This window comes from Nothobranchius furzeri, chromosome 9 (genome assembly GCF_043380555.1).
Source record: "Nothobranchius furzeri strain GRZ-AD chromosome 9, NfurGRZ-RIMD1, whole genome shotgun sequence".
Taxonomy (NCBI): domain Eukaryota; kingdom Metazoa; phylum Chordata; class Actinopteri; order Cyprinodontiformes; family Nothobranchiidae; genus Nothobranchius; species Nothobranchius furzeri.
Genome location: NC_091749.1, coordinates 31,408,800 through 31,421,901, shown reverse-complemented (window position 1 = coordinate 31,421,901; position 13,102 = coordinate 31,408,800). Strand labels below are relative to the sequence as shown.

General features: G+C 50.7%; 1 protein-coding gene across 2 annotated transcripts in view; it reads left to right on the top strand.

Annotated features, from left to right (window-relative positions):
- The window catches only part of LOC107382045 (nuclear receptor ROR-alpha A), a 199,313-nt gene that overhangs the window by 74,865 nt on the left and 111,346 nt on the right, over window positions 1-13,102 (top strand). The window lies entirely within an intron of this gene.

The following is a 13,102-nucleotide window of genomic DNA, read 5'->3' as shown; positions in this document are numbered from 1 at the left end:
CCGTCTCCTAGTTATCCCTAAAGTTAAGACTCACACCCACGGCGAGGCGTCCTTCAAGTATTACGGCCCTCGCCTTTGGAACGGGCTGCCGGAGGACCTCAGGTCCGAAGGAAACATCCAGGCTTTTAAGAATAGGCTCAAGACCCACCTTTTTAGCTTAGTTTTTAACTGATCACTATTTATCTATAAATACATATTTATCTCTTTTATTATTTTTATCATTTTATCTACATCTTAGTGTTTTTACATGATTATGTTTTCTTTTACTATCTTTATAATCACTTTTTATCAGTTACTTTTTATCATTATTAGCTTTTATTATTTTATATGTTATATATCTTAAATCCTCCAGTGTTTCCTCTGCGGAGCCCTCTGCCTTGGGGCCGGAGGTCAGGGGCGGCGGTGGCCAGGGTGCTCCCCGGGTAGTGCCCGGGCACTGGTGGGGGTTTCTGCCCTACGCCACTGGGCGTCATGGGCCGGTGTCTTGGCTGCTGCCGTGGATCTGTTGCTGCCAGGGCAGATGGCTCCGCTGATGATGTGTCGTTCATTACCTGACCCATCTGAACTCAGCCTATTGTTTCCTCTGGTGTTCACGAGTGTGTGTGTGTGTGTGTGTGTGCATGGACGAGTGTGCGGGTGATTGTATGTCCACTTTGGAAGTTGGGTGCGGGAGGGGAACTGTAATTTTTAATTGTTTTATACTTGGGGAGGGGGGCTGGGATGGGAATGTGGGATCTATGGGGCCATTTTAATCTGCAAAGCACTTTGAGTTGCATTTTTGGTATGAAAAGTGCTATATAAATAAAGTTGATTTGATTTGATTTGATCTACTGGCAGTATGAGGCTATTCCTTAACCCTACAGAAGCTGCAGTGGTTGTCCAACACTTACAGGATGGCACATACACACGTGCGGCAGCAAGAAGATTTAGTGTGTCTCCCAGCACAATCTCCAGAACATGGAGGAGATTTCAGGAGACTGGCGGTTATTCTCGGAGAGCTGGACAGGGCCGTAGAAGGTCCACAACCCATCAGCAGGACCGATACCTGCTCCTTTGTGCAAGGCGGAACAGGCTGAGCACTGCTCGTGCCCTACAGAATGACCTCCAGAGGGCCACTGGTGTGAATGTCTCTACCTAAACAATCAGGAACAGACTTTGTGAAGATGGCCTGAGGGCCCAACGTCCTGTAGGGGCCCTGTGCTCACTGCCCAGCACCATAGAGCTTGACTGGCATTTGCTCAAGAACACCAGAATTGGCAAGTCCGCCACTGGCTCCCTGTACTTTTTACAGACGAGAGCAGGTTCACCCTGAGCACCTGTGATGGACATGAAAGAGTCTAGGTAAGACAAGGAGAACGTTATGCTGCCTGCAATGTCGTTCAACATGACAGGTTTAGTGGTGGGTCAGTGATGGTCTGGGGAGGCCTATCCATGGAAGGACGCACAGACCTCTACTGCCTAGGAAATGGTGCTCTGACTGCCATAAGGTATCGAGATGAAATCCTTGAACCCTTTGTCAGACCCTACGCTGATGCAGTAGGTCCTTGTTTTCTCCTAATGCACGACAATGCCCGGCCTCATATGGCAAGAGTATGCAGGCAGTACCAGGAGGTTGAGGGAATTGAAACAATTTAATGGCCTTCACGATCCCCTGACTTAAACCTAATAGAACATCTGTGGGACCAGGGTCGGCGTTAGGCCCGGCTACTTGGGCTGAATCCCCAGATGTTTCATGAAAAGCCCCGGATCTAAATCGCAGAAGGAACATGCAGTACCAAAGTCCAACAGAGAGGGAGCAACTGGCAGTAGTTTGTATACAGCCTGCCTGAGCCTCCACCACTGAAGAAGAAGCCCTTCAGCAGCCGGCTTCTTCTACAGTCTCTGCCTGAAACGCATCAGTAAAGATGGACACAAGTGTCATGATCCTGTTCCTGCTGAAGACCTGTTGCCACAGCAACCACTGCTGCACCTCATCAGCTCCATTCATTCCACCTGTTCCGTCATCAACCTTAGTCACCACACCTGCTCCTCCTGCTATTTAATATCCATTCAGCCACCCAGCCATTGCCAGATTATCGAACGTTCTCCTAGTAGATTCTACAGCATTCACTTACGTTGTCTCCTGATCCCGACTCTGCTCCGTCCCTGACCTTGATTATTGGATTATCCTGTTGGCTCAGACTCTGCTCCGTCTCCGACCGTGATTCTTGGATTTACCTTATCTGCACCGCTGCCGTTCTGACCCTCTGGCTCCGACTCTGCTCCGTCACCGACTTCGCTTCCTGGATCTCCCTTGCGGACTATTCTCTGTTTCAGATCTCCCGGTAACGACCTCCTGCCTCCTGACATTGCCTCTGCCTCTCTCCTTTAAATAAACTCGTTTAACTGTCATTCTGTGTTGGGTGTTTTTACGGATCCGCCAGTCAGCTCATTACAGAATAATCTGGCCACAATGGATCCGAACCCAACATCAGAGTGGCGTGTTAGTGTGGAGATGGCTATAAACAAACTGGAAAACAAGACGGAGGAAATGCTAAACTTGCTACGAGCTAACCAACAGAGATCACAGCCAGCTGCTTCCGGTTTAATGCCAGACTCCACCCTCCTGCCCCGAAGTTCTCCTATTCATGAGCCACGTCTGGTTCCGCCTGAAGTATTCCGAGGTGAATCAAAGAACTGCCGTGCATTTCTTACACAATGTGAGATCCAGTTTGAGCTGCAGCCTTCCTCGTTTCCCATGGAGCGATCCTGAGTGGCATACGTCATGTCCTTGTTGTCAGGACAAGCCCGTGTTTGGGGAACTGGAGAATGGGCAAGAAACTCTGGAATCTGTTACAATTACCATGATTTTGCTCATGAACTCATAAGGATTTTTGATCCACTATTACCTGGTCGTGAAGCCACCCGCAAACTCATGACATTAAAACAGGATAACAGAAGGGTCACAGATTACATAATTGACTTTCATGCTATTTCTGCCACCAGTGACTGGAATGAGCCCGTTATAATGGACATGTTTTACCAAGGTCTTTCTGACAGAATCAAAGATGAGATGGCCACCTGAGAATTCCCTAAGACCTTGGTAGAACTGGAGAACCTTGCTACAAGGATTGATCTTCGACTCTATGAATACAGGAGAGACAGAACAACCCGGAATATTAATCAGCCTTCATCAACCCCTTACCGTCCTGCTCGCCAGTCATCCTCAGGTGAATTATCTAAGACTGGTTGTTCTTCTACTCCCATCAGGACTGAGGAACCCATGCAACTGGGCAGGTCACAATTATCACCCAAAGAGAAGACCAGAAGGAGGAATCTGAATCTATGTCTTTATTACAGCAACCCGGGGCACATGGTTCGGAACTGACCGTTAAAAGGACAGGCTCAGTAGATATCCAGAGGCGTCTAATGAGTCACATTAATCTGAAGTCCTCGTCCAGACCTCCAATAACTGCCATATTTTCCTACGCAAATCAGGAAATTAAGCTCCCAGTATTCATTGACTCTGGCGCTGACACGGAGTTTATGGACTATAACACGGCCAAGACTTTGGGATTGGAGCTTCAACCCGTGTCGGGGACTCCGGAGATTCTGGCTATTGACGTCCATACTATGTATTGTGCTACCCAGGAGACGAAACCTATAAACATGAGGATTGAAGGTAACCACAAAGAGACTCTAAAATTTCTGGTTATTAAATCTCCTAGTCTTCCCATCATTTTGGGCAACACCTGGTTACAAAAACACAACCCACAAATTGACTGGTGCAAAGGAAAGATTCTTCAATGGTCTGCTCACTGCCATCATAACTGTTTAAACTATGCCTCTCCATCTACTCAGTCTGTTCAGGATTCCCAGGAAATCTACCCTGACCTTTCTAAAGTACCCAAGGCGTACCATGATCTGAAAGAGATTTTCAGTAAACATCGTGCCACCTCTCTTCCACCTCACCGCCCATATGACTGTGCTATTGACTTATTACCTGGTACCTTTCCTCCTAGGGGCCGTTTGTTTTCCCTCTCTATTCCCGAACAAACGGCCATGACCAAATATATTCAGGATTCGCTTCAGGCAGGACTTATCCGACCATCCTCCTCCCCAGCCGGAGCTGGGTTTTTCTTTGTGGAAAAGAAAGATGGATCTCTCAGGCCTTGTATTGACTATCGTGCCCTGAATGACATCACAATTAAAAAAATCGTTATCCCTTACCACTCAACGTGTTCTGGGTCGACCCGGGGGCCTTCTGCCGGCAGGACATGCCCGAAACACCTCCCCGGGGAGGCGTCCAGGAGGCATCCTGACCAGATGCCCAAACCACCTCAACTGGCTCCTTTCGATCCGGAGGAGCAGCGGTTCTACTCCGAGTCCCTCCCGAATGTCCGAGCTCCTCACCCTATCTCTAAGGCTGAGCCCGGCCACCCTACGGAGGAAACTCATTTCGGCCGCTTGTATCCGCGATCTCGTTCTTTCGGTCATTACCCAAAGCTCATGCCCATAGGTGAGGATTGGGACGTAGATCGACCGGTAAATCGAGAGCCTGGCTTTCTGGCTCAGCTCCCTCTTCCCCACGACAGATCGGCTCAGCGTCCGCATCACTGCAGACGCCGAACCAATCCGCCTGTCGATCTCCCGATCCCTCCTACCCTCACTCGTGAACAAGACCCCGAGATACTTAAACTCCTCCACTTGAGGTAGGACCTCTCCCCCGACCCGGAGGTGGCAAGCCACCCTTTTCCGGTCGAGAACCATGGTCTCAGATTTGGAGGTGCTGATCCTCATCCCAGCCGCTTCACATTCGGCCGCGAACCTACCCAGCAAGAGCTGAAGGTCAGAGCTGGATGAAGCTAGGAGAACCACATCATCCGCAAAAAGCAGAGACGAGATTCTCCTGCCACCAAACTCGACACACTCCACACCACGGCTGCGTCTAGAAATTCTGTCCATAAAAGTGATGAACAGAACCGGTGACAAAGGGCAGCCCTGGCGGAGTCCAACCTTCACTGGGAACAGGTCCGACTTACTACCGGCTATGCGGACCAAACTCACGCTCCTCTGGTAAAGGGACTGAATGGCCCTTAACAGAAAGCCACCCACCCCATACTCCTGGAGCGTCCCCCACAGGGTGCCCCTGGGGACACGGTCATAAGCCTTCTCCAAATTCACAAAGCACATGTGGATTGGTTGGGCAAACTCCCATGCCCCCTCCATCACCCTTGCAAGGGTATAGAGCTGGTCCACAGTTCCACGGCCAGGACGAAAACCACATTGCTCCTCCTCTATCTGAGATTCAACTATCGATCGGACCCTCCTCTCCAGTACCTTGGAGTAGACCTTTCCAGGGAGGCTGAGGAGTGTGATCCCCCTATAGTTGGAACACACCCTCAGGTCACCCTTCTTAAAGATGGGGACCACCACCCCGGTCTGCCACTCCCTAGGAACTGCCCCCGATGACCACGCAATGTTGTAGAGACGTGTCAACCATGACAGCCCTACAACATCCATAGCCTTGAGATACCCAGGACGAACCTCATCCGCCCCCGGGGCTCCGCTGCTGTGTAGTTGTTTGACTACCTCAGCAACTTCTGCCCCCGAGATCGGACAGTCCATCCCCAGGCCTCCCAGCTCTGGTTCCTCCTCGGAATGCGCATTGGTGGGATTGAGGAGCTCCTCAAAGTATTCCTTCCACCGTCCGACTATAGCCTCAGTTGACGTCAGCAGCTCCCCATCCCCACTGTAAACAGTGTGAGCGAGTTGCTGCCTTCCTCTCCTGAGGCGCCGGACAGTTTGCCAGAACCTCTTTGGAGCCGATCGATAGTCTTTCTCCATGGCCTCACCAAACTCCTCCCACGCCCGAGATTTTGCCTCGGCAACTGCCACTGCTGCACCCCGCTTGGCTATCCGGTACCTGTCTGCTGCCTCCGGAGACCCACAGACCAGCCACGCCCTGTAGGCCTCCTTCTTCAGCCTGACGGCTCCCCGAACCTCTGGTGTCCACCAGCGGGTACGGGGGTTGCCACCACGACTGGCACCGGCCACCTTACGACCACAGCTAACAACAGCCGCCTCGACAATCGCAGAGTGGAACAAGGCCCACTCGGACTCAATGTCCCCCACTGCTCTCGGGACGTGGTCAAAGCTCTGCCGGAGGTGGGAGTTGAAGACCGTCTTGACAGGTTCTTCTGCCAGGCGTTCCCAGCAGACCCTCACTATGCGTTTGGGTCTGCCAGGTCTACGCGGCATGTTCCCTTGCCATCTGATCCAACTCACCACCAGGTGGTGATCAGTTGACAGCTCCGCCCCTCTCTTCACTCGGGTGTCCAAAACATACGGCCGCAGGTCAGATGATACGACTACAAAATCTATCATCGACCTGTGACCTAGGCTGCCCTGGTACCAAGTGTACCGGTGGGCATCCTTATGTTCGAACATGGTGTTCGTTATGGCCAAACTGCGACTTGCACAGAAGTCCAATAACAAAACACCGCTCGAGTTCTGATCAGGTGGGCCGTTCCTCCCAATCACACCCCTCCAGGTCAAGCTGTCATTGCCCACGTGAGCATTGAAGTCCCCCAGCAGGACAATGGAGTCCCCTGATGGAGCACTATCTAGCACTCGTCCCAGGGACTCCAAAAAGGGTGGGTACTCTGAACTGATATTTGGCCCATAAGCACAAACAACAGTCAGGACCCGTTCCCCGACCCGAAGGCGCAAGGAAGCTACCCTTTTGTCCCCCGGGGTAAACCCCAACACACAGGCAGAGAGTCTCGGGGCTAACAAAAAGCCAACCCCAGCCCTCCGCCTCTCACCCGGAGCAACTCCAGCAAAGTAGAGTGTCCAACCCCTCTCCAGGTCTCGGGTTCCAGAGCCAATGCTATGTGTCGAGGTGAGTCCGACTATATCTCCAATCTGGTCCGGGAACGCCTTGGGGTCCTGCCGGAGGAGCTGGTGGACAAGGCCGGGGAGAGGACGGTCTGGAGCTCCCTAATTGGGATGCTGCCCCCGCGACCCGGACCCGGATAAGCGGAGGAAGACGACGACGACTTACCACTCATAAACACTGCTTTTGACTCTCTTCACGGAGCCCGAATATTCACTAAACTAGATCTACGCAATGTCTACCCCTTGGTTCGCATACGTGAAGGAGATGAATGGAAGACTGCTTTTAACACCCCCACAGGACATTATGAGTATCTTGTGATGCCATTTGGACTAACTAATGCACCTGCTGTTTTTCAGGCCCTCATAAATGATGTTCTTAGAGACATGGTGGGCAGTTATGTGTTTGTCTATCTCGATGACGTTTTGGTATTTTCTCCTGATCCAGAGACCCACCAGAAACACGTACATGCCGTACTTCTCCGCCTCCTCCAGAATAACCTGTTTGTCAAAGCTGAAAAGTGTGAATTCCATTGTACCACTGTCTCTTTTCTTGGTTTCACTATCTCTCCCAATCAGATTGCCATGGATCCTGCCAAAACTTCTGCCGTCGTCAACTGGCCCATTCCCACAACCCGCAAACAGCTCCAACAGTTCCTAGGATTCGCCAACTTCTATTGGAGATTCATAAAGGGATACAGTAAGATCGCTACACCTCTGCATGCCCTCACTTCCAGCAAGGTCAGTTTTCTATGGAATAAGTCAGCCCAAGACTCATTTCAAAAACTCAAGGACATGTTTACGTTCGCACCAGTCCTGCATTTACCCAATACCACAAGACAATTTATTGTGGAAGTTTATGCCTCTGCCTTTGGAGTTGGGGCTGTCCTCAGTCAGAGATCCAAGGATGATAAAGTACATCCATGTGCATTTTTCTCCAAGACTCTTTCATCCACAGAGCGCAATTATGATGTCGGAGATCGGGAACTTTTGGCCATCAAACTTGCACTGGAGGAATGGCGGCATTGGCTGGAGGGGGCTTTTACACCATTCATTGTGTGGACCAATCATAGGAACTTGGAATACATCAAAACAGCAAAAAGACTGAATTCTCGACAAGCCAGGTGGGCTATATTTTTCAGTCGTTTCAACTTCACTCTGTCTTATCGCCCAGGAGAAAAGAACACAAAACCCTATGCCCTGTCCAGATCTATGGAACCCACAATAACAGACCAGGACTCCGACCCCGACTCTCTGATTCTCCCACAAAGAGTATTGCTTGGAGCATCCAGATTGGAGCTGGAGAATCAACTCCGACAGGCGCACCAGCAGTATCCTGTGCCTCCCCAGTGTCCTCCCGATCGCCTGTTCGTTCCTGATGCCCTCCGTTCCCAGGTACTCACCTTCTGCCACAGCTCCCGTCTCTATTGCCATCCTGGCATCTCCAAAACACTGGCCCTTGTACGCAATAATTTCTGGTGGTCTACCCTGTCAGGAGATGTCAAAGAGTTTGTTTCAGCCTGTCCTACCTGTGCCAAAGCTAAGACCTCTCGACGACCCCCGGCTGGATTATTACGGCCGTTACCTATTCCCCGCCGTCCCTGGTCTCACATCAACATGGATTTCATCACGGGTCTTCCTCCTTCTGATGGTTTCAAGGTAATTCTCACCATCGTAGACCGTTTCTCGAAAATGTCCCATCTGGTTCCTCTTATGAAACTCCCCTCGGCTAAGGACATGGCTGACATCATGGCGAGAGAGGTGTTTTGCCTTCATGGATTACCCCTGGACATCGTCTCTGATCGTGGCCCTCAGTTCGTCTCTGACTTTTGGAGGGAGTTCTGTGCTCGTCTGGGCATTCAAGTAAGCCTCTCATCCGGTTTTCACCCCCAGACCGATGGACAATCGGAGAGGATTAACCAGGAGGTGGAGACCAGACTCCGGACACTTTGTGAGGATGATGCAACCTCCTGGCCCCGTAACCTGCCTTGGGTGGAGCATGCCCTTAACTCCCTACCGTCAAGTTCCACAGGTGTGTCTCCATTCTATGCTGTCTATGGTTTTCAACCTCCGTGTTCTCCCAGCAGGACCATCTGTCCCGGGTTCCTTCGGCCCAGGCGGCCGTTCTCAGGTGTCATTGGGCTTGGAGGATGGCCGGCAGGAACCTCGTCCGCTCCTCTGCAATCTACTCCCGCTCGGCTAACCCTTGTCACATTCCTGCTCCTACCTACAGTCTTGGGCAAAGAGTCTGGTTGTCCACTAAGGATGTTCCCCTCAGGGTGGATTGCCGCAAGCTGGTGCCTCGATTATTGGTCCCTTCCCTGTGTCTAAGGTCATTAACCCTGCAGCAGTCCGCCTCCGTCTCCCCAGACCCCTTCGCATCCATCCCACCTTTCACGTCTCCAGGATCAAGCCCGTCGTCTCCTCGGCACTTGTGCCCGCCTCCGGGCCCCCTCCGCCCACCCGGCTGGTGGGGGGTGGGCCGGTTTGGGATGTCAGGCGGCTCCTACGATCCAGGCGCTGGGGTCGGGGACTTCAGTACCTGGTAAATTGGGAGGGGTTTCGCCCTGAGGAGTGTTCCTGGGTTCCCGCCAGTGACATCCTCGATGGGTCCCTTATCCGTGACTTCCACCGGACCCATCCTGACCAGCCTGGTGGGCCGGCTGGTGCCGGTCCTTGAGGGGGGGAGGAGGGTGGGGTACTGTCATGATCCTGTTCCTGCCAAAGACCTGTTGCCACAGCAACCACTGCCACACCTCATCAGCTCCATTCATTCCACCTGTTCCGTCGTCAACCTTATTCACCACACCTGCTCCTCCTGCTATTTCATATCCATTCAGCCACCCAGCCATTGCCAGATTATCCTAGTAGATTCTCCAGCATTCACTTATCTTGTCTCCTGATCCTGACTTTGCTCCGTCCTTGGCCTTGATTATTGGATTATCCTGTTGGCTCCGACTCTGCTCCATCTCGGACCCTGAATCTTGGATTTCATCATCATCATCATTTCTCTTTGTGCCAGGAGGCACATAAGGCAAGGACATCATTTTTCCACAGGGATCGATTTCCAGCTGCACTTCTTGTTGAGTTCCATGAACACCATCCTGCTCTGTTTCTCTCTGCTTCAGCCACTTGCCGCCAAGTTGTTTTAGGTCGGCCTCTTTTCCTTCGACCTTCAGGCGCCCAACCTAGACCCACAGCACAGTCGCTCGTCTCCCGCTTTCGCAGCACATGGCCGATCCAGTTCCATCTCCTCCTCCTCACCTCATCGCTGATCCTCTCTGTCTGTGCCATCTCTAGCACTGTCTTATTGGAAACATGCTGTTGCCACCGGATCTTAAAGATCCTCCTTAGGCACTTCGTTTGGAAGGCGTCGAGTTTCTTTTCTTCTCCCTTTGTCAGTTTCCATGTCTCACATCCATATAGTAGCACTGACAGTACGAGGCTTTTGAACAGAGAAGTCTTTGTCTTTTTTCTGATGTCACTGGCCATCCAGATGTTTGAAAGCTGTTTGTGCCTTGCACTTGCCAATCCGACCCTCCTCTTGATATCCGCTGGGCCTCCACCATCTTTAGTGACACTTGCCCCCAATTATGTGAAGCTCTCCACCTCCTCCACTTCTCTTTCTCCCACTTTCAGCTTATCTTCCCTCGAACTGTTCACCTTCATGATCCTACACTTTCCAGCATTCAGCCTCAGTCCAACTTTAGCTGCATTCTTCTCCAGCCTAGTTGTTTTGTGTTGAAGATGTGCCATTATTGAGGACAGTAGGGCAATGTCATCTGCATAGTCTAGGTCCTCCAGCATGGTCATGAAGTTCCATCTGATTCCGGTTCTTTTACCCTCCACAGTTCTCCTCATGACCCAATCTATCACCAGTAGGAACAAAAATCCTGACATACAGCACCCTTGTTTCACTCCAGTTGTCACTGGAAACCAGTCTGTTATTTCATTTTCATCAATGACGGCGCACTGAAAGTCAGCGTACAGGATCTTGACCATCTGAATCAGCTTAGGGGGAATTCCATATTGGCGCATGATAGTCCAAAGGCTTTCGCGATGAACTGAGTCGAATGCCTTTTCAAAGTCAACAAAGTGGATGTACAATGTTGCGTTCCATTCATTGACCTGTTCCAAGATATTCCTAAGAATGAATATCTGGTCTACAGCTCCTCTTCCTTTCCTAAAGCCAGCTTGTTCTTTCCTCAGTGACGGATCAACTCCTGTTTGAATTCTGTTGATCAGGATCTTACTAAGCACCTTGCTGGCCAAAGGCAACAGCGTAACTCCTCTCCAGTTCCCGCATTCCTGAAGGTTGCCTTTCTTAGGGATTTTGCAGATGAGCCCTTTGGTCCATTGGGTTGGCACTATTTCTTTTGCCCAAATGATGTCAAGGATTCGTTTTAACTCTAAGCTGGTTCGTTCGATGTCTACTTTCAACATTTCAGCTGAAATTTGGTCTATACCAGGGGCTTTTCCGTTTTTAAGGGCCTTCAATGCCGTCTTGATCTCTTCTGTTGTTGGAGCTTTAGTTGGAATATCCAGCTCATTCTGTTCCTCCTCCTCCTTTTGTGGTGGTTCTTCTGGTTGCTCCCTGTTGAGCACTTCCTTAAAGTGTTCCTTCCACCTCATTAGTCTGGCTTCCTTATTCTTCAGCAGCTCCCCGTTCTTGCTCCTGACCGCTGCTGCCTGCCTGGTGTTTTGACCTGTTAGTTGTCTCACAATGTTATACAGTTCTTTCTGCCATCCTTTCTCCGCTGCCTTTTGAGCTCTCTCTGCCTTCTCTGACATCCACATCCTCTTGTCCTCTCTGACACTTTTTTTCACTTCTCTGTCCTTCTCCCTGTACTCATTCCTCAATTTATTCTTGATTCGTTCTGAGCGGGTACTGTCAGTCTTTGTCTTGATAGTTTTTCTCTCATCGATCAGTTTCCAGGTGTTATTGCTGATCCACGGCTTGTTCTTTCTTTTCCTGAAGCCGAGCACTTCTTCTGCTGACCTAATGTAGGCGTTCTTCAGCTGCTCCCACATTTCCTCTATATCTTCACTTTCTCTCCTGTTCTCCTCCAGCCTACTCTTCACTGCTTCGCAGTATTTCTTTCTTGTCTCTTCATCTCCAAGGCGTTCCACGTCTATTTTCTGCTTGATATTGTTGACCTTGTACCTATTGAGCCGTAATTTGATGCGCGTCCTCACCAGGTAGTGGTCACTGCCGACATCAGCTCCTCTTTGTGCTCGTGAGTCTAGGACGGAAGATCTCCATTGGCCACTTATCAGAAGATGGTCAATCTGATTTCTTACACTGTCATCCGCAGATACCCATGTTGCCTTGTGGATTTCTTTATGGGGGAATAGTGTACCTGTGATAACAAGCCCATTTATCTGGCAGAACTCACATAATCGTACTCCATTGTCATTCTGAATCCCCAATCCATGTACCCCCATTGATCTTTCATACCCACTGTTGTCACTTCCAACTTTAGCATTGAGGTCTCCCATGATGATGATTATGTCATTCCTGTTGCAACCATCCAATGCTTCCTGTAGTTCCTGGTAGAACTGTTCTTTCTCCTCATCTTCCTTCTCATTATGTGGGGCGTACACTTGAATGATGGTTACTCTCCTGTATCTTGAGTAGAATCTTGCTGTTATGATTCTCTTGTTGATGGGTGTCCATTCCATGAGTGACTTCTCAGCTTGTTGACTCAACATGATGCCAACACCACCCTCATGCAGTTCCTCATCCCCACTGTATAACATTGTCTGTCCTGAAGCCATCCTCACCCTGCCCGCTCCCATCCATCTGCACTCGCTGATTCCAAGTACATCCAGCTGGTATCCCTCCATCTCTCTCGCAATCTGCGCCGCCGCTCCACCTCTATACATAGTTCTCACATTCCAACGTCCGATGGTGAGAACATTTTTGGGTGTCACAAGAGATCTTGTCGGACGCTGGGCTTCCCTAAGGCTTTGACCCACCATCGCCATGATGCCAGTCATGATCCCTGCTCCACCCTGGTTGTTTTGCAATATGATGTCCTTTGTTTCTGTAACAGGTTTGTTTTTCCAGGAGTAGGTTGTTAACCTTCTGCCCAACCCCCATGCTTGGAGGACCAGTGGTTTTCTGTTGGGGTGTCCTTCCCCTAGACTGCGTTGGTCCACGTCACCTTGCGGTGTACCCCCCATCCGCCACCCGGGGGACGCGCCTCATACGCCGTGCAGTCCC